The 23,383-nt window shown below is 37.0% G+C and overlaps 1 pseudogene; it reads right to left on the bottom strand.

Annotated features, from left to right (window-relative positions):
• Nucleotides 1–1,264: 1,264 nt before the first annotated feature.
• LOC101177692 overlaps nt 1,265–23,383 on the bottom strand; it is a 193,243-nt pseudogene continuing 171,124 nt past the window's right edge.

Genomic DNA, 23,383 nt, shown 5'->3' on the forward strand with positions numbered 1-23,383 from the left:
TCCCAGGTTATATTATTTCTGGCTGCATTGCCATTCATTTTTATTTCCTTAACTCAAACCAGACCTCTGTAAATAGTACCTTCACAGAGCTCTCTTCAGTCACGATTTTCAGTTTGTCAGATCTTTTTTGAGTGTCCCTGCCATCTATTTCCTGTCAGGACTTTGACTGATAAAAGAACATAAATAAATATTTAATATGAAGAAAAATAAGAAGTGAAAAGAAGAAGACTAAAGAACAAAAGTAGAGCTTGCAGTTAGAAATAAGAAAAGCATAATAATAGCATAATAATAATAGCATATAATAATAGCATAATAGCAACAAAATATCAAATGATAACGGGCTACTATTCTATGCAACTAAACAGACACACATATATCCACATATATATGATCATTCGGAAACAAAAGAAGAAACAAGGGAAAGTGAGGCTAGGGCAGAATAAGAAAACTGAAAGGAAATTAGGCCAAGGATACGCTTTCTGGAAGCTTCTTCTGGGTTGAGATGGTTATTAGAATAGAATTTTTCTTAAATTCACTTGGCCTGTAGGCTGCCTTCTCCTTTGGAATTTGGTCACAGAAAACTTGATGGCAGAGAATCGTATTTTCCTTGTGCCCCAAGGAAAATATGACTCACCTACTTGAGTCTTTTTATTTTTTTTTTTTTTTATTTTTTTTGAGATAGAGTGTGTCGCCAAGGCTGGAGTGCAGTGACACTGTGTTGTTGGCTCACTGCAACCTCGGTCTCCTGGGTTCAAGCAATTCTCCTGCCTCAGCCTCCCGAGTAGCTGGGATTACAGGCGTCCACCACCATGCCGGGCTAATTTTTGTATTTTTAGTAGAGACAGGGTTTCACCATGTTGGCCAGGCTGGTGTCAAACTCCTGATCTCAGGTGATCCACCCACCTTGGCCTCCCAAAGTGCTGGGATTACAGGCATGAGCCACTGCACCCGGCCTTGCTTGGGTCTATTTTTAATTTGTCTTTCCTAGAGAATATAACTATATTTATTTATTTGCAACTTAAAAAGATTTATTGCTATTCAGGCTTCAAATGAGCCCAAAATTCAGGGCTGGTGTGTGGTTCAGAAGTTGTTATGGTGTAACAGGATGCTGGACAAATCCAGGCAGCCTGACATGGAGGCCGCCCTCTTTTCCTTGGTCCCCTGCTCCAAAAGCAGCTGCGGGTGGGGTCAACTCTTTCCCAACTGCCTCGTTCACCTGACAGGACTCCAAGACTGGGGCATGCAGCCTTGTGATCCCCACAGCTCACCGCTGAGAAGCTGCCCATACCTCTCCTAGCACTGGAGGAAGAGCCTTCTCCTTGGGATCAGACACTATGGCTTTGGCCCTGTGGAGGGAGAAATGTTGCCACAGGATTTGTTTTAAGAGCACAAGGTCTTTAGTTTAATTAGATCCCATTTGTCAATTTTGGCTTTTGTGGCCATCGCTTTTGGTGTTTTAGACATGAAGTCCTTGCCCACGCCTATGTCCTGAATGGTATTGCCTAGGTTTTCTTGTAGGATTTTAATGGTTTTAGGTCTAACATTTAAGTCTTTAATCCATCTTGAATTAATTTTTGTATAAGGTGTAAGAAAGGAATCCAGTTTCAGCTTTCTACATATGGCTAGCCAGTTTTCCCAGCACAATTTATTAAATAGGGAATCATTTCCCCATTTCTTGTTTTTGTCAGGTTTAAATGGGATCTAATTAAACTAAAGAACTTCTGCACAGCAAAAGAAACTACCATCAGAGTGAACAGGCAACCTACAGAATGGGAGAAAATTTTTGCAATCTACTTATCTGACAAAGGGCTAATATCCAGAATCTACAATGAACTCAAACAAATTTACAAGAAAAAAACAACCCCATCAAAAAGTGGGCAAAGGATATGAACAGACACTTCTGAAAAGAAGACATTTATGCAGCCAACAGACACATGAAAAAACGCTCATCATCACAGGCCATCAGAGAAATGCAAATCAAAACCACAATGAGATACCAGCTCACACCAGTTAGAATGGTGATCATTAAAAAGTCAGGAAACAACAGGTGCTGGAGAGGATGTGGAGAAATAGGAACACTTTTACACTGTTGGTGGGACTGTAAACTAGTTCAACCATTGTGGAAGTCAGTGTGGTGATTCCTCAGGGATCTAGAACTAGAAATACCATTTGACCCAGCCATCCCATTACTGGGTATATACCCAAAGGATTATAAAACATGCTGCTATAAAGACACATGCATACGTATGTTTATTGTGGCGCTATTCACAATAGCAAAGACTTGGAACCAACCCAAATATCCAACAATGATAGACTGGATTAAGAAAATGTGGCACATATACACCATGGAATACTATGCAGCCATAAAAAATGACGAGTTCATGTCCCTTGTAGGGACATGGATGAAGCTGGAAACCATCATTCTCAGCAAACTATCGCAAGGACCAAAAACCAAACACTGCATGTTCTCACTCATAGGTGGAAATTGAACAATGAGAACACTTGGACACAGGAAGGGGAACATCACACACTGGGGCCTGTCGTGGGGTAGGGGGAGGGGGGAGGGATAGCATTAGGAGATATACCTAATGTTAAATGATGAGTTAATGGGTACAGCACCCCAACATGGCACATGTATACATATGTAACAAACCTGCACGTTGTGCACATGTACCCTAAAACTTAAAGTATAATAATAAAAAGCACAAGGGATGCACGGTCTGAGATCAGAGGTTGCGAAGTGGCCACCCATGAGCCAGACTGTGTCACTGATGTTTCCGTTTGGGATACATCACACCACACAGTGTTTAAAAAAAAATTAGTTGCCAATATTTTGAAATGATAAGATTTCATACAAAAACGTGGATTTTTGGCTACTCTAGGAATAAACATTGAAACTATCTGGCAATACTGGGCCCACACTATTCTTAAGTGACACTGACTGGTCATAGCTAGGTAGCAGTTGATTTCACAGTCTGGCTATACACTCTCCAGTCTGTGCCACCCTTAATTATATTTCCAACTGGAGACCAGGCCTCAGCAGCCTTGTATCAATGCGCATGTGCTGTGACTTTCTTTATCATATAAGAAATATTTACCTTGTAGTATTATGTTTAATCAAAAAGAGAAAATCAAAGTCAAGCCTGGAATCAACATGTTTCTCATAGTCCTTGTCACTCATTTAAGTCTCTTGCTAAGCCCTGCGGGTACCTGAGTTTGTAAACAACAGAGCACTCCTAATATCTCCCCCAAGGGATTCCTGCCCCACACACCCTACCTCTCCAGGATATACTGGACACTAGTATTAACTGGGCAAATCTACAAAGGAAATCAAAATTAGCCACAGAAGTTAAGGGAGGAATAGACTAAGAACAACCCCGTTTGCCTCTTCATTATAACAGGGGGCTGGAGTAGAACAAAGTCGTTAATACTCTCACTTTGCCTTTAACTTAGTGACAAAAAAAAAAAAAAAAATGAGAGAGAAGAGAATGAGAGAGAGAGAGAGAAGAGAGAGAGAGAAAAAGTCATAAAGATTCTTCAGGTCCTAAAACACACTGGTTCCCATTCCTCCACTGCTTTGGAAAATGAATGAGGCTCTTTAGAGCCAATGTCTAATGGGGATGGATAATGTGGTCAGCCCAGCAGATGCCCTGGGCTATCAAGAACTGTCCATCTCATCCTCCCTTAGGCCAGGGCGGCTTGCCCCAGCCTAAAATGTTAAGTGGCACAAAATGATTTTCAGTAAGGGTAGTGGACTCATTGTAGGAAGGGGATTAAAGGGGGGCAGAGAGTGGGAATTTGGCCTTGGCAAACACAAGACAGAGGAAAAGGGACCTTCCTCACACCCCTCCATTCTGCTGTGACGGATGCCATGCCATATGCCCTTTAGAGAGGCAGCGATCTTGATGCAGCTCAGACGCTTCCCGCTGCTGCTCAGGACGCTCTCTATGCGGTAGTTCCCGGTGGTGAGCCAGCTGGGCAGCTCCAGGTAAGGCACAGTGAATTTGCTCTTGGGCAGTGAGTAGGTTCCTTCTTCGAAGGGATAGTGGCGAGGAAGCCCATAGGTATGTAGGGGCTCTGGGCAGGGCCCCCCAAAAGTGTTCAAAGGTACAGCTGCCATAGGGTCTTGATCTAGAGGCCAGCCACTTCTTTCTCCAAAACTAAATCCATCTCCAGACGAGAACTCGGGGAGACAGTGGCGCTACCCAGGAGACTGAGGGTCACGTTCACAGGAAGGATGATGGGGTCAGGCTCCAGAGTTACACCTCTGATCACTGCAGGGTCCTTTCCTTCATCACAGTCATTCCAGGAAAAGCTACTGAGCTTTTTCAGGTGGGCTTGCACAGGGGTGCCAGAAGCAAGCCCAGGGCGATCTGGAGCGAAGCCTGCGTCAAGGATTGTGCTGTGAAGGGTGGGTCCGGGTGGAGTTAACTGCAAGGTCTGTGGTGGCAGCGGCACCTTTAAATGGCTTCCTGCATTGGTTGTGAATATAACGACTTTTAAAAGCAGCTGTAGATTGGAACGGGATTGAGATGCTCATGTATGTTGAGAGAAATCTTATTCTAGCCAAAAAAAAAAAAAAAAAAAAAAAAATGCATCCAATAAGTACAATCAGTGCTTACAATTCAGTGAGCTAGTTTTTAAAACAAAATTTCTTATTTAAAAACACTTACGTTTTATCAAACTATGTGTAAGACACTTTTCTAAGTGGTTTACAAATACTGCCTGCTTGAATTTTCATTCTCTATGAAGTAGGTACTATTATTCTTGCTATTTTACAGATGAAGAAAACAAGACATGGAAAAGTTAGGCATTTGACCAAAGACTCAAGACTAGTCAATGATATAGAAGGCATTCAAACCTACACAGTCTGGCTCCAGATATTGTACCCAATTGCAATTGCTGAATCAATAAATATAAAGCTCTCAGCAGTGTCTTCAGAGAGACAATTAAGTTTCTCAAAATAGAGGAGATATATATTGATAGTGTCATCATGAAGATACTTTGGTCAGAAGTCACAGAAGCAAGCAAAAACTAGCTAATAAAAAAGAGGGGATGTTACACAAACATTAAAAAGTTATTTTAAGAAAACTGAGAGACAAAATGAAGCTATCAGGATGAGAAAGAATAAAATATCAAAAAATAAAAAGAAACCATACATCCTGGGAAAATTCTCTAATTCTCCTCTAATTTCTTTCTTTTTGCTTCATTCTCTCTCAAACTAGTTCCTCAACTTCTTACTCCATGAGGCATGTCATGTAGAGTATATTCTTTAGCTTTCAAGTTTATATCTTCTCCATTCAGGATCCCAGCTGTCAGTTACACTTTCAAATTCCTGAACAGAATCTCTATTTTTTGGCTTTGGTCTGGTGTCCACTTCTGGTCCAACTGACAGAAGCAAGTTGGTGAGGGACACAGAGCAAAGTTATGACAGCTAGGGGCAGTTATCAGAGAAAGGAGGTCACTTGGTTTGTGTGGAATACCAGCAATGTGTTTGTCATAGATAGTACCTTAAAAACAGTGATGCATTGATCAAGTGGGTATTCAATGTGGGGGAAGCCTGGAATAGTGTCAGGCTTCCAGCTTTGAGAATGGTCTTTGGGAGCAGATCTCAGAACCATGAGAAATAATTTGATAAAGGGCAAGGAAGGCAGCTAGAACACTCTTAGGAAAATACTTAAGGCATAAGAAAAAAATGTAGCTTCAGGTAAAACAGGTACTTGTTATGAAGTGCACTCATTATGGATTTGTTTCTAATTTGCTTTACTTTGTATGTACTTATTTAATAATTTTTTTGAACATTTAATATATAAGAAATATAATGCTGTTTTTCAGAGTCATAGATGACTAAAGCAGGTACTTCCTTTTGTTGAAGGGGATAATAAAATATTACTTTAGTTTACCTCACACAACTGTAATATCTATCTACGTATCTGTCTATAAAAAAACCTGTAGGAAAAAGATATATCTGTTCATTTCACCATTCTTATTTAACATTATTCCAGAAATGTTGGGTAAAGGAATAAGACCAAAAAATAACTTAGTCATAAGTTTGAGAAAAAAATCAAAATATCATTACCAACAGATTATATACTTACCTAGCAAGAAAACCCAAGAGAATCACTAGAACACTTTAAAATGTTTGAGTTCAGCATGTTAAAACAAATATATGAAATTAATATCTTTCTACTATTTGAGAAGCAATCTCTTAAAAATAAAATGGAAAGTAAAAAAATATAAAAAGCAATCTAATAATAAAACAAAAAGAATTTAATAAATAATAAATATAATACCAAGAAAAAATTTTAAGGAAAGGTACACTAAGCTGTGCAAAACTGTTCAAAATTCTTAGCCAGAGTAAAAGGATTTTAATAGGAGAGGCATAAAGCATTTCTCTACTGGAATACATAATAAATATTTCTAAATATAAGCAAAAAAGGTATTTTTTTAAAAGAACTGTACTCACCGTAATTGTGAAGTTTATTTGGAAAAAGGCATGAGCTTAAAAAAGAGTAATCAAGAAAAGCTTCTAATCATAGATTTTAAAATATACTATAATGCCATTATAATTACTGTGATATTTATACATTATTATATAGATCAATCACAGAACAGAAAGTCCAAAATCTTTTCCCAGAATATGTAACATTTTAGTTAATCATAAAAGTAGCATCTTACAAAAGTTGAGAAAGAATGAATTATTCAATAAATGTCCTGGGGTGCTCTGGATCACTACTTGGGAAAAATAATTGATTAAATCTGTTACTCTAATGATAAAATACATGAACAGCAATTCCAGATGAAATCAATTCATGAATATTAAAAAAATTCAACTTAAAAACTATTAACAAATAATACAGGTAAATATATAATCACATAGACTTGATATTTATAAACATGAAATGAGAGACAAAAATCACAATAAAAATACAGACATTTTTGGACTACATAAAAATATAAAACTTTGATGAAAAAGTAATCTGTTAAAATATATATAATCATTAAATTAATGAATATAGACTTGGAATTTAAGAACCAGAAAACATTTCACCTTTAAATGTTAAACATATTCTATGCTAATTAGTTTTTTAAAGAGAAAAAATAAATTATCTTGAAAATGCTCATATCTTATTATATCACATATCATCATATTTTAATAAAATTCTTCTCAGATTAAATGTTTCGCAACTATTCATGAAAGTTTCAGGTAAATCTATTTCAAATGACCTCCATTTTTTATCTGAATCAACGACAATAAAAGTTTCCAAGTTTTCTCTTATAAGGGAGAGTTTTTTTTTTTTGTATGGTCACTGTCTGTTTTTTTTCCTCACAGAAAATACCATAATGGTGCTTTTGTGACTAAACTGCCAGGGTTATTGAGCTCATCACACTGGCATCAATGACAATGTCACTGATGATGATATCTTCAGGATTCAGACTGTTAATCCATCATTGTACATAGCTGAATACAACAAATTACTTTTTCACTGCTATGAAAATACAATAAATCCCGTGAGAGTAGGTTCCTATAATGAAACAGGTCATGCATAGAAGACTTTGAAATTTGGTGCTAAGGCAATAACAGCTTCTGTCAGATCCCGGTAACTTCATTTGACAGAAGTAATGTTTCTACTTTGTCTTTATTTAGGACAGCTTTGCTTCAGTGACATGACAATGAGTTCTAATAGCTAGCTAGCAGTTCAAACAGCTCTCACAACGGAATCCTGACGTGAAGCCAACAGACTTTTGCAAATAGGAAAATTAATGGTTTTCATAAATTTGTCCCTCATGGCATTATACAACTATAATTTTTTTAAAAGATAGGTATGTATTGATCATTGAAATCATAATAGAAGCTACAAAGAATATTCAAAATAAATTTAAGTTAGAGGGACTCTGGCTACAGTGGATATTTCTATTTGGAAATGCTTGTCAGATTCCAAGTTTTATGCTGCAATGGTTTTATTCAGCAATGAGCTTGGATTTTAAGTCAAGAAAGCATCTATAGATTTCCCTAAGGACTGAGGCAAAGTAGTCAGAGGTATTCGTTGAAAAAATGTTATTAGAGAAAACGAAGATGTTATTTTGGCTTAATTCTAGAGAGATACAATTATATTTAAATTACTTAACAAATCTGATTCTTCAGAAAAACACAAGGTGAGATGTTTTTATTACAGGATGAGCTAGGTTCAGGAGACGTGAGCTCTAAGTCTTTTGCCAGTTGCTAGCTGTTTGACCTTCACAAATTAAATTCACTTATTTGGGTTAGGATTTCTCATCTGTAAAATAAAGAAAATGGATTTAATTTATCATAAGTGCTATCTATGAGAGGGCACTCTGAAGTATCAATGCGTATTAAAAGGATAAGTTTTCTCAACGCCACCAAAGTAAAAGAGAGTGAAGATATCTAAACACAGGCCATAACATATGACACACACATAAGGCAAAAAGGCAAGCAGGGTTATTTATGGTCCAACAGTGATTAGGGAGTTTTTAGAATGGGCCGCCAATGAAGGCAGTTAACTATGTACAATAAGCTTATTTGCAGTGGTTTCTTCTGCAATATGAATAAAATTTAGTTTTCTTGCTCTTGCTTCAAGATAAGTATCAGTAGTTTTATACATTCAAAACACTCACAAATTCAACTCAAGCCTGAGAAAAAGCCTGAGGTAATCTTTAAAACTCAGTAAAGGAGAATTATATCTCACAAAACAGAGGAAATTTTTTTAAATTCACGTTCTACCCCCCAAATTCTATACACATGACAGCTAATAAAATAACCCTATGACCCCAAACCCGAGTAATTTTGACTTCTTTTCATTTTTCCACTTTCTTTAGTTAGAACCTTCTTCTCTTTTGAATATTCATTTCCTAACTTAAGTTCTCATCTTTTCTATTTAAGCTTAGACTGACGTAAGAAATAGTGCAAGCCGAAGTGAAAACAATCACATTTTTAGAGCACCTATTTTATTTAGTCACTTTACCTTACGTGATTGCATTTAAGCCTCCAAATCAGCCTATGATGTAGGCATTGTTACCATTCAAACATTAACAATGAGGAAGTAGTTTCTGAAAGAAGGCTGACAACATTTGAAACATTTTATAGCTTGAAAAAGTTTACTTTTGGAAGTGGAACATATAAACTTCTTTCTAATTCTTGATATATGGATTAGAAAAGGAAAGATTTTGGTTCGACATATTTATTTCACATGGCAAACTAATATAAAAAGAAGATGAGACTTTTAAAATACTATTAATAACATCTCTTCAGAAATAAATACTTTCAAATTAAAAAATTAAATTTAAGATTTTTTGTTATATACAGATATCAGTATATGTTTATATTAGTGCATATATGCATATGTATGCATGCATATGTGAACAGATACATCTTTAGTGAAGAAATAAAAGGAAAAGATTATACACACACACACACACACACACACACACACACACATATACACACCCCATAGCATATGTTAATATTTACTTAAGGAAAGATTAGCCTAGAAAGAAAGAGAAGGAACAATCAGAAGTTGGAGAAAAACATGACAGTGTCGTTTCATGCGGACTTCTAAAGAGTCTTCCATTGGAGATAATTTGTGAATTTTGAACTTTCTGAGCACTTGCACGTATCAAAATATCTCTATTTTCACCTCAAAACTTGAATTGTAGATTGGGCTGATTTTAGGAATCCAAGTTGAATATTATTTTCTCTTAGAACATTGAAGGCTTTCCCTATGGTCTTCTGAGGAGTCATTGAGAATTTCAAAGGCCACTCTTATTTATATTCCATTTTACTGAACTGGCTTTTAGTGACCAAAAACCTTTAAGATTTACTCATTATCATTGGAGTTCAGTATTTGTGCTATTTTAATATTTTAGATGAGGGAGGGGTCTTTAATGTTAATCCTCCTTAGCGTGTATTTGACATTTTCAATATCTAGATTTATTTCTTTCAATTCTGACAGATTTTTTTATTTCTCCCACTTTGACTTTTATTCTTTGTCTTGCTGGAATTCCTAATATTGGATGGGGACCTCCTAGATAATCTTCAAATTTGTAATCTATTGTTGCCTATTTCACATCACTTATCTTTTTGCTCAACTGTCTTTGAAATTTTCCTAATGTTATCTTCCAAATGTAAAGACTTTCTAATGATTATATACATAGTGTGTTTAATATATACACAAATAAATATATGATAAATGTTTTAATTTTTGTGTATCTACTATTAGTTTCTGGTAGCCCATTCTTTTTAAAATATCATTCTCTTTTGGTTTTATGGATGTGTTTTTATCTTCTGTTACTCTCCGTTCAGGATATTCTCCATTTATCCCGTAAGATTCACTCTCTATCCTTCTTCCCCTCTTTTGCAATCCTCGCTGATCCCTGTGGTCTGAGTCATACAGGTTGCATCACTAGAGCTTCCTTGTCCTCTGGCATCTAGTTGAGATTTAACACGAGGTCATGGGCAAGAGATCAGAGGATGGACAGAGACCTATAGGAGAGTAGTTATTCTGCTCACTTCCTCCAGTCAGGCTGTGGTTTGGCAGTAAATTGTTTTCTCTTTCAAAGCACATAGCTTGTATCTGGAGGTCCTCTTTTATATTTACAGCTCTCATAGTTCTTGATAAATATGTTTTCCCAACCTCTTCAGACCTAGAGGTGATCAAAATTCCATGCCTTTTCTAGGCCAGGGGTGCTTTAGCATCTCTTGTTGGTCGCTCTTAATGTTCAAAACTAGTAGATAGAGGGAGAGCGAGCAGGCCGGGCACGGAGTGCACAGCCACAGCCTCCCCGCCTCCCCAAACTCCCAGCCAAGGCGCGCGGTGGCGTCCTCGCGCCCTAGCTCGCTTCCCCGCCCGCTGCCCGCGCAAGCCAGGCATGAATGTGCCATCACTGGAGTTGCCTTAGTCTCACATTTTGTTGTACCATATTTTTTTTGCCAGCATCTTGACTGATCTATTTTTAATGTATTAAGAATACATTAACGTATTAACGTTTTTGGTTTTTTGCCAAAGCTTTTCAAAATTTTTTACTCCCACATTGTCTTCGTTTTCTTTGGGCTTCTTTTTCTGTTTTTCTTTTCTTTTATCAACTCCTTTGTGTATTTTTGTTCACAACTAAAACAGAGGCACTAAAATTTGGTAGAAACTTTTTGTAAATGGAAGGCTTCACTTTAGAGTGATCGAGACACAATTTGATTTATTTATGAACCCCTCAATAGGAGTACTTGTGTTTCCCTTTCTCTAGGGATAGTCAGTTTCACCAGAGAAGCATCTTCTAAAGTCTCATCTAGAAAGTGTATGTCTGACTCCCACTATTCATGGAACAGGCTACTGTGTCTGGTTCAATTTCCAGTAGGACCCTCTTCTGTTCTCTTTACAGTGCTTGGTTTCCTTGGTCTGGGGCCCCTATGCTTCAATTTCTCTGTAAATGAAACCTTTAGTTTCCTGCTTAGCAGAGGAGTGATTACATCTGAGTGTAATCAGGTGGTGCTGAATCTGAGAAAGGATCAAGGGTTTCATTGCTCCTTATACAGACTTTTCAACATTGTTCCTGATTTCAACCCCTGCTTCAACACCATTTTCCACAGTATTTTGTGCCATTACTTCCTTAGCCCTTTCAGAATATTACAGCATATATTTTGGCCTGCTTTTCATGTCATCTTCAGGGATTCGATCATCAACTTTTTAAGATACGTATGCTTTTTATAGTCTAAAATTGCACGGATATCTTTCAGATCTTCTTGTCCATTGTCTTAGTGTGTGTTTATATTAAAAATATTTCTACCATTGTTATGACATATTATTAGAAGGAGTTTAAGTTCTCGGCAGCGATCTGAACACAGCAAATCTCTGTAAAAATTTTAAGCTTGTTAGAGTGTGGTGGGCAGAAATTATTGTCTCTAATAGACAAATCCCCTCTAAGGATTTTATGACTTCCATAAGGATGGAGAATTAAGGAAAACAATTCTAAACACTTCCTACAGAGTTGTTTTATGACTACTGTACATCCCTGGCTTCTAAGAAATATACTTATAGATAAAACATCAACTTTTGTCACTGAAACATTTACAATGTCAAGTATATCTTTGTTCACAAGATCAAAATAGTATGGTTGGTGTTTTTCTACTGTACATTTAACCGTTCACTTTTATTAACTGCAATGTGAAACAATATCAAGAATGCAAAAAAACCTAGAAGTGAATTAAACACACACACACATATGCACACACATCAACACAACAATTTGTTTTGGTACATTTTTTTTCTAGGTGTTTTGTTTGCTTGGGTTTATCCTAATTCTTAGTTATATGCTTCAAACTTCTTGAATACATATTGGCAACAGTCAATCATCTTCTAACATAGGGAGATAATTGTTTTCTAAAATTATTTATTTCTGTAATGGTAACATATAAATGAGAATTCCAAAATAAAACAAAAATATATTCTGGCTGAGGGCCAAACTCTTTTTAATATTTATTTATTTGTGAGACAGAGTCTCACTCTATTGCCCAGGCTGGAGTGTGGTGGTGCGATCTCAGCTCACTGTAACTTCTGCCTCCTGGGTTCAAGCGATTCTCTTGCCTCAGACTCCTGAGTAGCTGGGACTACAGGTGTGCATCACCATGCCTGGCTGATTTCCTTCTTGGTATTTAAATAAAAGTTATAATTTGAATAACAATTTTTTATGAAATAATTTTTGTATCATATCTTTACTAATTAAAATCTGTAGCCTCTGCAAAATTTCAGTTTAACTTTAATATGACACCTGGCATGTTAGAGGTTTTCACATAAGAAAATTTGTTGGGCAATTTAGTCTTGAAATACCCTAATGGCCTTAAATTATTTTTTGTATGACTTTAAACTTTTATGCCAAATATGCTATATAAAAACATAACTACACTGCTTACTTTTTAATGCACATTATTAAAGAAGTCCATTTTTATTAAAATGTAAGATTTGATAACCTAAGACATTTTTTGATTAACTAAAATATTGGAGCTGAATGTGGGATTCTTCAGTAATACATATATTACTACTATATAGTCAACATATAGATTATATTCAAATATTAATATTAATGTTTGTGAACAGTCATATATTTTATGCAGAATGAAATGTGTACAGTAAGTGAAGCTATTTGAAATTAAATTGCATTAGCAGTTATAGTCAGAAAATGCACTGTGGGTAATATAAAAGATTCATATGTTAGAGAATTGACCTACATAAGTACCTATGATAAATAATTATAGCTAACATAAAGAATGTAAAATGTGCTGGACACTGTACATATATTTATTTGCATAATTCTAAAAATAATTCTTTGAAGTAGATACTGTTATCATCCCCATTTTGAAGGTGGAGAAACACAGGACCAGAAAGGTTAAGTACTTTGCTCAAGGTCACAGAACTAATAAGTAGCTATTGCAGGATAAAGCATGTGATTTTCAAGAAAAATGAATTTTCTTATTTCTGTATAAATTTAGAAGATTTTTGTTATGTTCACAAATATTTTATAGACTTATAAGACTGGATAGTATTTTGGCAGGTCTTCTAATTTATCCTGCCTGTTCCAAGAAAGATTATTCAAGTAACAGCTTAAAAACATACATATGTAATTTTGCAAGTTGTATATATATATATCATTTTAAAATAAATTAGGCATGTTTTATGCTTTTGGAATATTTGATGTCTGAACATCACATATTTCTGAGTTTTTGAAAGACAGTAACAATTCATGAAACCAAGTGGGTTCTAAGGAATGGGTCAAAAAACTTTTCTTCAAAGACCAAATCACAAAATAGGATCTACATATAAATACTCATTGTTTCAATGATCTATTTATTGCTGCTTAACAAAATAAGGGGCTAAAAAACCAATCATTTCATTTCATTTGGCTAAAATGCATGAGTGTAAAATTCAGATGGCGCTCCTTTGGGCAATGCTTCTGCTTTCTGTGGCCTCAGCTGGGCTCATTTACTCTGTTGCATTCAACTGGTAGCTGGGCTGTGCTGGAAGCTTCAAGAGGATTCATGCAGGTGCCTAATGAGAAATCTCCACATGGCTTTTCTTTCTCCATGAAGTGTAATTCTTTTTTTGTGTGATTGTCAGGGTTTCTCATGGAGATGCGCTTTCAAGGAGACAAAACCTAAAAAAAAAAAAGCGAAAGAAATATATATGATTCTCACAAATATTTGTTCATACATATTTAGAGAGTTTACATAAATTAATACATTGTATATATATTTATATATACATTATACAGGTTAACAATATACATATTTGAACACTATAAATATACATTTTAAATTTTTATACATATCTCTATATACTTATTTTCACATGAATATTGTACTAATATATTAAAAGCCTTGGAATTGGCTTCTAAGAAGGTCTTTTATCATCGTATTTAGAGATGTTAAATAAATTACTAGTATGAATATTATATGACCTTAAAGCTTTGTCTTCATACTCTGTTTGCTTAAATTTTAAATGTTTATAAATCATTAGAGGTTCATATAATTTATTAACAGCTCAATGTACAATATAAACTTAGAGGAGTATCCTTTTCTAAATATTTCAAATGGCTGTCTTGGTAATTTAAAAAATATTTGGGCAGCTTTTTTTCTGATATGATTACATTTTTATCTTGTCTTCTGGTCAAATTAGAACTTCCTGGGAGAGAATGGAAAGCGACAGCTCCTATTTTCTCAGTGTTCACATGTATTTTGTTATTAGCATAAATCATAGTCTTTAGCTTATTCGCAAAGAGCATTTTTAAATATTTTTTTTATTGTACCTTAAGTTTTAGGGTACATGTGCACAATGTGCAGGTTTGTTACATATGTACCCATGTGTCATGTTGGTGTGCTGCACCCATTAACTTCTCATTTAGCATTGGGTGTATCTCCTAATGCTATCCCTCCCCCCTCCCTGGATTGTGATGTTCCCCTTCCTGTGTCCATGTGTTCTCATTGTTCAATACCCACCTATGAGTGAGAACATGCGGTGTTTGGTTTTTTGTCCTTGTGATAGTTTACTGAGAATGATGATTTCCAGTTTCATCCATGTCCCTACAAAGGACATGAACTCATCATTTTTTATGGCTGCATAGTATTCCATGGTGTATATGTGCCACATTTTCTTAATCCAGTCTATTGTTGTTGGACATTTGGGTTGGTTCCAAGTCTTTGCTATTGTGAATAGTGCCGCAATAAACATACGTGTGCATGTGTCTTTATAGCAGCATGATTTATAGTCCTTTGGGTATATACCCAGTAATGGGATGGCTGGGTCAAATGGTATTTCTAGTTCTAGATCCCTGAGGAATCGCCACACTGACTTGCACAATGGTTGAACTAGTTTACAGTCCCACCAACAGTGTAAAAGTGTTCCTATTTTTCCATGTCCTCTCCAGCAACTGTTGTTTCCTGACTTTTTTTAATGATGGCCATTCTAACTGGTGTGAGATGGTATCTCATTGTGGTTTTGATTTGCATTTCTCTGATGGCCAGTGATGATGAACATTTTTTCATGTGTTTTTTGGCTGCATCAATGTCCTCTTTTGAGAAGTGTCTGTTCATGTCCTTTGCCCACTTTTTGATGGGGTTGTTTGTTTTTATCTTGTAAATTTGTTTGAGTTCATTGTAGATTCTGGATATTAGCCCTTTGTCAGATGAGTAGGTTGCAAAAATTTTCTCCCATTCTGTAGGTTGCCTGTTCACCCTGATGGTAGTTTCTTTTGCTGTGCAGAAGCTCTTTAATTAGATCCCATTTGTCTATTTTGGATTTTGTTGCCATTGCTTTTGGTGTTTTAGACATGAAGTCCTTGCCCATGCCTATGTCCTGAATGGTAATGCCTAGGTTTTCTTCTAGGGTTTCTATGGTTTTAGGTCTAACATGTAAGTCTTTAATCCATCTTGAATTAATTTTTGTATAAGCTATAAGGAAGGGATCCAGTTTCAGCTTTCTACATATGGCTAGCCAGTTTTCCCAGCACCATTTATTAAATAGGGAATCTTTTCCCCATTGCTTGTTTTTGTCAAGTTTTTCAAAGATCAGATAGTTGTAGACATACAGCGTTATTTCTGAGGGCTCTGTTCTGTTCCATTGATCTATGTCTCTGTTTTGGTACCAGTACCATGCTGTTTTGGTTACTGTAGCCTTGCAGTATAGTTTGAAGTCAGGTAGCATGATGCCACCAGCTTTGTTCTTTTGGCTTAGGATTGACTTGGCGATGCGGGCTCTTTTTTGGTTCCATATGAACTTTAAAGTAGTTTTTTCCACTTCTGTGAAGAAAGTCATTGGTAGCTTGATGGGGATGGCATTGAATCTATAAATTACCTTGGGCAGTATGGCCATTTTCAGGATATTGATTCTTCCAACCCATGTGCATGGAATGTTCTTCCATTTGTTTGTATCCTCTTTTATTTCATTGAGCAGAGGTTTGTAGTTCTCCTTGAAGAGGTCCTTCACATCCCTTGTAAGCTGGATTCCTAGGTATTTTATTCTCTTTGAAGCAATTGTGAATGGGAGTTCACTCATGATTTGGCTCTCTGTTTGTCTTTGATTGGTGTATAAGAATGCTTGTGATTTTTCGACATTGATTTTGTATCCTGAGACTTTGCTGAAGTTGCTTATCAGCTTAAGGAGATTTTGGGCTGAGACAATGGGGTTTTCTAGATATACAATCATGTCATCTGCAAACAGGGACAATTTGACTTCCTCTTTTCCTAATTGAATACCCTTTATTTCCTTCTCCTGCCTGATTGCCCTGGCCAGAACTTCCATCACTATGTTGAATAGGAGTGGTGAGAGAGGGCATCCCTGTCTTGTGCCAGTTTTCAAAGGGAATGCTTCCAGTTTTTGCCCATTCAGTATGATATTGGCTGTGGGTTTGTCACAGATAGCTCTTATTATTTTGAGATACATCCCATCAATACCTAATTTATTGAGAGTTTTTACCATGAGGGGTAGTTGAATTTTGTCAAAGGCCTTTTCTGCATCTATTGAGATAATCATGTAGTTTTTGTCTTTGGTTCTGTTTATATGCTGGATTACATTTATTGATTTATGTATGTTGAACCAGCCTTGCATCCCAGGGATGAAGCCCACTTGATCATGGTGGATAAGCTTTTTGATGTGCTGCTGGATTCAGTTTGCCAGTATTTTATTGAGGACTTTTGCATCAATGTTCATCAAGGATATTGGTCTAAAATTCTCTTTTTTGGTTGTGTCTCTGCCAGGCTTTGGTATCAGGATGATGCTGGCCTCATAAAATGAGTTAGGGAGGATTCCCTCTTTTTCTACTGATTGGAATACTTTCAGAAGGAATGGTAGCAGTTCCTCCTTGTACCTCTGGTAGAATTCGGCTGTGAATCCATCTGGTCCTGGACTCTTTTTGGTTGGTAAGCTATTGATTATTGCCAGAATTTCAGAGCCTGTTATTGGTCTATTCAGAGATTCAACTGCTTCCTGGTTTAGTTCTGGGAGGGTGTATGTGTTGAGGAATTTATCCATTTCTTCCAGATTTTCTAGTTTATTTGCATAGAGGTGTTTGTAGTATTCTCTGATGGTAGTTTGTATTTCTGTGGGATTGGTGGTGATATCCCCTTTATCATTTTTTATTGCATCTATTTGATTCTTCTCTCTTTTCTTATTAGTCTTGCTAGCAGTCTATCAATTTTGTTGATCTTTTCAAAAAACCAGCTCCTGGATTCATTAATTTTTTGAAGGATTTTTTGTGTCTCTATTTCCTTCAGTTCTGCTCTGATTTTAGTTATTTCTTGCCTTCTGCTAGCTTTTGAATGTGTTTGTTCTTGCTTTTCCACATGTTTTAATTATGATGTTAGGGTGTCAATTTTGGATCTTTCCTGCTTTCTCTTGGCATTTAGTGCTACAAATTTCCCTCTACACACTGCTTTGAATGTGTCCCAGAGATTCTGGTATGTTGTGTCTCTGTTCTCGTTGGTTTCAAAGAACATCTTTATTTTTGCCTTCATTTCGTTATGTACCCAGTAGTCATTCAGGAGCAGGTTGTTCAGTTTCCATGTAGTTGAGCGGTTTTGAGTGACTTTCTTAATCCTGAGTTCTAGTTTGATTGCACTGTGGTCTGAGAGACAGTTTGTTATAATTTCTCTTCTTTTACATTTGCTGAGGAGAGCTTTACTTCCAACTATGTGGTCAATTTTGGAAAAGGTGTGGTGTGGTGCTGAAAAAAATGTATATTCTGTTGATTTGGGGTGGAGAGTTCTGTAGATGTCTATTAGGTCCGCTTGGTGCAGAGCTGAGTTCAATTCCTGGGTATCCTTGTTAACTTTCTGTCTCGTTGATCTGTCTAATGTTTACAGTGGGGTGTTAAAGTCTCCCATTATTATTGTGTGGGAGTCTAAGTCTCTTTGTAGGTCACTCAGGACTCGCTTTATGAATCTGGGTTCTCCTGTATTGGGTGCATATTTATTTAGGATAGTTAGCTCTTCTTGTTGAATTGATCCCTTTACCATTATGTAATGGCCTTCTTTGTCTCTTTTGATCTTTGTTGGTTTAAAGTCTTTTATCAGAGACTAGGATTGCAACCCCTGCCTTTTTTTGTTTTCCATTTGCTTGGTAGATCTTCCTCCATCCTTTTATTTTGAGCCTATGTGTGTCTCTGCACGTGAGATGGGTTTCCTGAATACAGCACACTGATGGGTCTTGACTCTTTATCCAATTTGCCAGTCTGTGTCTTTTAAATGGAGCATTTAGTCCATTTACATTTAAAGTTAATATTGTTATATGTGAATTTGATCCTGTCATTATGATGTTAGCTGGTTATTTTGCTCGTTAGTTGATGCAGTTTCTTCCTAGCCTCGATGGTCTTTACAATTTGGCATGATTTTGCAGTGGCTGGTACCAGTTGTTCCTTTCCATGTTTAGTGCCTCCTTCAGGAACTCTTTTAGGGCAGGCCTGGTGGTGACAAAATCTCTCAGCATGTGCTTGCGTGTAAAGTATTTTATTTCTCCTTCACTTATGAAGCTTGGTTTGGCTGGATATGAAATTCTGGGTTGAAAATTCTTTTCTTTAAGAATGTTGAATATCGGCCCCCACTCTCTTCTGGCTTGTAGAGTTTCTGCCGAGAGATCAGCTAGCTGTTAGTCTGATGGGCTTCCCTTTGTGGGTAACCTGACCTTTCTCTCTGGCTGCCCTTAACATTTGTTCCTTCATTTCAACTTTGGTGAATCTGACAATTATGTTTCTTGGAGTTGCTTTTCTCAAGGAGTATCTTTGCGGCGTTCTCCATATTTCCTGAATCTGAATGTTTTCCTGCCTTGCTAGATTGGGGAAGGTCTCCTGGATAATATCTTGCAGAGTGTTTTCCAACTTGGTTCCATTATCCCTGTCACTTTCAGGTACACCAATCAGATGTAGGTTTGGTCTTCTCACATAGTCCCATATTTCTTGGAGGCTTTGTTCGTTTCTCTTTATTCTTTTTTCTCTAGACTTCCCTTCTCGCTTCATTTCATTCATTTCATCTTCCATCACTGATACCCTTTCTTCCAGTTGATCGCATCGGCTCTTTAGCCTTCTGCATTCTTCACGTAGTTCTTGAGCCTTGGCTTTCAGCTCCATCTGCTCCTTTAAGTACTTCTCTGTATTGGTTATTCTAGTTATACATTCATCTAATTCTTTTTCAAAGTTTTTAACTTCTTTGCCTTTGGCTTGAATTTCCTCCTGTAGCTCAGAGTAGTTTGATCATCTGAAGCCTTCTTCTCTTAACTCGTCAAAGTCATTCTCCGTCCAGCTTTGTTCCATTGCTGGTGAGGAACTGAGGTCCTTTGGAGGAGGAGAGGCACTCTGCTTTTTAGAGTTTCCAGTTTTTCTGCTCTGTTTTTTCCCCATCTTTGTGGTTTTATCTACTTTTGGTCTTTGATGATGGTGATGTACAGATGGGTTTTTGGTGTGGATGTCTTCTCTTTGTTAGTTTTCCTTCTAACAGAGAGGACCCTCAGCTACAGGTCTGTTGGAGTTTGCTGGAGGTCCACTCCAGACCCTGTTTGCCTGGATGTCAGCATTGGTGGCTGCAGAACAGCGGATTTTTGTGAACAGTGATTGCTGCTGCCTGATCGTTCCTCTGGAAGTTTTATCTCAGAGGAGTACCCAGCCGAGTGAGGTGTCAGTCTGCCCCTACTGGGGGGTGCCTCCCAGTTAGGCTGCTCAGGGGTCAGGGACCCACTTTAGGAGGCAGTCTGCCTGTTCTCAGATCTCCAGCTGCATGATGGGAGAACCACTACTCTCTTCAAAGCTGTCAGTCAGGGACATTTAAGTCTGCAGAGGTTACTGCTGACTTTTTGTTTGTCTGTGCCCTGCCCCCAGAGGTGGAGCCTACAGAGGCAGGCAGGCCTGCTTGAGCTGTGATGGGCTCCACCCAGTTTGAGCATCCTGGCTGCTTTGTTTCCCTAATCAAGCCTGGGCAATGGTGGGTGCCCCTCCCCTATCCTCGCTGCTGCCTTGCAGTTTAATCTCAGACTGCTGTGCTAGCAGTCAGCGAGACTCCATGGGCATAGGACCCTCCGAGCCAGATGCGGGATGTAATCTCCTGGTGTGCCGTTTTTTAAGCCCGTCGGAAAAGTGCAGTATTATGGTGGGAGTGACCCGATTTTCCAGTTGCCATCTGTCACCCCTTTCTTTGACTAGGAAAGGGAACTCCCTGACCCCTTGTGCTTCCCCAGTGAGGCAATGCCTTGCCCTGCTTTGGCTCACTCACGGTGCGCTTCACCCAATGTCCTGCACCCACTGTCTGGCACTCCCTGGTGAGATGAATCCGGTATCTCAGATGGAAATGCAGAAATCACCCATCTTCTGCGTCGCTCACACTGGGAGCTGTAGACCAGAGCTGTTTCTATTTGGCCATCTTGGCTCCACCCCTTAAATTTTTTTTTTTTTTTGAGACAGAATCTTGCTCTGTCACCCAGGCTGGAGTGCAGGGTGGCACCATCTTGGCTCACTGCAACCTCCACCTCCTGAGTTCAAGTGATTCCCCTGCCTCAGCCTCCTGAGTAGCTGGGATTACAGGCATGCACCACCATGTCTGGTGAATTTTTGTATTTTTAGTTGAGATGGGGTTTCCAGTAGAGCTTATTGACTATTTCACCGGATAGAGTAGTCAGGAAGTGACTTCCAAGGGAATATAGATTTCTCCCAGCTTCTTTCTCTCTTCTCTCTATCTTCTCTTTCTCTCTCTGTCTGTCTTGATGCTTCCTTTTAGATCCCAGCCACCACGCTGGGAGGCCATGTGTAGTTATTCTTGCTGACAGCCTCAGCTGAGAGACAAAATCAATTGTCAAGCATGTTGAGTGAGGAATCTTTCAGATGCATCTAGTCTTCAGCTGCATTCCCCAGCTGGTGCTGTGCAGAACGGAGACAAGCTGTCCTCACCAAGCCCTGCCGAAATTGCACATGCATGAGCTAGAAAAGTTATTGTTACTGTTTTATAGCACAATATTGTTTTGTTTCACAGCAAAAAAATATTGTATTGTTTTACAGCAAGTTTGAGGAGGTCTATAATTTAGTACTTGTTAACTAGAACAAGAAGGCAGTATATTTTGCTTATGTTTCCATGGATTGCCTTGCACACACCATTATGATAACAGTTGACCCAGCTTATAATTAAGAGATTCACATTAATTGAGGTTTGAGAAAAAGAGCAAAAATACTTTCTTCTGTCAATATTATAAAACATGAGCTATTGTTTAGCATAATGAAAACCCCTATATACAAAACGAATACGTTGACCCAAATATCATTCTCTCTGCGAGTTCCCCATGACATTTATTTCTTGGATAAATATAGTGTTACATTGAAATGAAGGTGCTAATATATTGAACTCTTATCAGATATGAATAAATGAAATATTTCATATCCTAAATTCTTTTTCACCATTGAAGTATGTGAACTGAAAAAAGAAGAAATTTTTTATTTTTTTAAAGAGGAACTTAAATGTGTGATTTTCTGGAGGAAAAATATATTTTGGAAACATAGCGTGGAGCTAATGAAATTCTGATTACTTGTAGTGAAGAGCAAAGGTATCAAAGATATGTAACAAAGCTTTGAAAGGAACTGTGAGTGGCTCCAGAACAAACTTTATATCTTAGACATTTTTGTTGAAATAGGTTTGCTTACCTCTGTCCAAAGAATTTTGATTGTAACGTATTTTTTTTTCCTATTCTGTGAGATTTAGGGGCTCATTATTGCTCAATAAAAGTTACTGCTGCTATTATACATATGATTGTTAGGAGTACAGAAAAGTGTTAACTGGAGGCTGATGCTTTTGTTATTTTTACTAATCCAGGCACATTTATGGCCTTAGGGCTTGGACAAGCTTGTGACCATTTAAAAGAACAGGAAGAGATGAATATCAGAGATCCACAAGACAGTCTGACTCAACATAGAGAATGAAAAATGAATCCAACAGAATATGTACGTGGGCTGGAGGTCCCTGATGCAGTGAGTCAAGATATGGATTATTTTAGAAATGGTATAAATTTGAGAAGTGTAAAAAATAACAGACTCTGTTATATTTAGCTTGAAGCTGCAATGAACTGTCTCATATATATTGAGGTAATGTTCAGTTCATTGCTGACACCTTTCATACTAGTAGGCCTTTTTTTTTTTTTTTTGGTAGAGAAATGATCAGTTCTTTGGCACTGTGATTATTAAACCAAAACATTCAATACTGTCTCTATCCAAGCAAAGATTCATTTTATTGTAAGTGTCACTATCTTTCAGCATTGTAAATTTCTTCACTAAAATTTTGCTTATACTAAAATATAATCCCTGGTAAATAAGGTGGATACTTTATAAAAATATCTTTTCCTTCCACATTCCTTTAGATAGTTTAATACGTTTTACTATATATTAACATCATCTTATTATGTTAGCTAAGCAATTTTAATGTGGTAATTTAACATATAATGAAATCACAATATAAAATACTCTTAATAGAGCACATTTGTATTAACTTGGTCATGGTTTGTGATTGTGCAGTTATAAATGATTTATCTAGTATACATTTTAAATAATTTTCTATCTCCAGTTTGTAAAAATTAAATAATTCATTGTATTATGATAAGAAAACTTAGTAATGAAGATTTAGTTGATGCAAATTCAGGCAAATTTGAATTTTCCCAATTCACTTAATTCAAGAGTTTCTATTATTAGAAAAAAAAGCTTCTCTTCTCACTCATGTTTAATGATTTGACAATAGTTTTTTTTTAAATGCTCTTAGAATTTTTTTAGTAATGGTGGCAAAGTCTCAAAAATTTATTTATTTTAAAATATACTTTACTTTTCAGAACAGTTTCAGGTTCATAGCAAAAGTAAACAGGAAGTACAGACA

Source organism: Nomascus leucogenys, chromosome 8, assembly GCF_006542625.1.
Source record: "Nomascus leucogenys isolate Asia chromosome 8, Asia_NLE_v1, whole genome shotgun sequence".
Lineage (NCBI taxonomy): Eukaryota > Metazoa > Chordata > Mammalia > Primates > Hylobatidae > Nomascus > Nomascus leucogenys.